Below are 1,180 nucleotides of genomic sequence, written 5' to 3'. Positions count from 1 at the left end.
GTGTCAGTCTTAGGGAACCACATTCCTACAAGATCACTAATTGGCTTTATTGCAATGGTTGGGGGTGATGTTTTACCCTTACAGGGTACCGTAATAACAGTAAAACTCACGGCAGAGAAAGTGAATACCGGCCAGTTCAAGGACACAAGGGAGAGCTCGTAGACTGGGCCCTGCCTCAGTTTCTTCCCAGTCCAGGCCCTGCCTTAGAATGGGAGGCAGCATCCTTACCAGCTTGTGTTGCCTGCATGGCCCCGTCATTTCTCCCAGCCTGCAGGGTCCTCTGTCAGACAAAAAGGGGAGTAGTTCTCTTAGAGCCATCTATTTACCCCTCTTTCCCACCAAAAAAATAAAATAAAAACAAGAAAAACTTTTAAAAATAAAAATAAAGCCAAGCTAGCCACATAGCCTAGTGGTTAAGGGAGCCCAGATCCCATGTGAGTAGTCGCAGTTTGAATCCCAGCTATGGCAGCTTGAAAAACATACCAGGCACGTGTGTGCATGCCTAGCATCCCAACAGGATGGAAAGATGGGGAAGGGACTGTGGCGAGACCATGCATTATTGGGGGGTACTTTCTCCCTCTCCCTTTCTGTCTCTCTGCCCCTCTCTGGCAAGCATGCCTGCCCTCTGGTGATAAAACAATAACAACATATCAACACTTACTTCGTGTGGTGGTCTCCACCCCTCAGACCTGCAAGGACAGCACCAAACACACAGGGCCCGGGAGGGCTTAATCCTAACTCTGCCTTTATAGATCATGTCCCTTTGGAAAAGTTCCTTCACCTCTCCCAGGTTCTGTCCCCCTGTCTGTAAACTGGGGATGACCTGACACCTCAGACTCACTTTGAGAAGCAAAGCAATCACAAGGCGAGGACGCACTCTAGCTGCTGGTTGTTGCTACACAAGGTTTTGTCCACTGTGGGTTTCGAAAGAAAAGTAATCAAAGGTAATAGCACTTGAGCTTCCAGCACGATGGAGGGACAGGAAATGGGTTTACACCCCCATCTGACAAATCAGAAAGCCAGAAAATAATACACGAAACAACGGTTTTCGAGGTAGTGGCTATCGAACACCTGGCGATAAAAGATAACGACCTAGAGCCCACCAGTGGCACCGGGGTTAAGGTGGCCAAATCCCACTTCGAGCCTTGGACCCGAAACTTTGTTCTGGGATGCAGTTAAG

The sequence above is a fragment of the Tupaia chinensis genome, unplaced genomic scaffold, assembly GCF_000334495.1.
Source record: "Tupaia chinensis unplaced genomic scaffold, TupChi_1.0 Scaffold000612_1, whole genome shotgun sequence".
In the NCBI taxonomy this organism is placed as follows: domain Eukaryota; kingdom Metazoa; phylum Chordata; class Mammalia; order Scandentia; family Tupaiidae; genus Tupaia; species Tupaia belangeri.
This window is presented reverse-complemented; position numbering follows the sequence as displayed.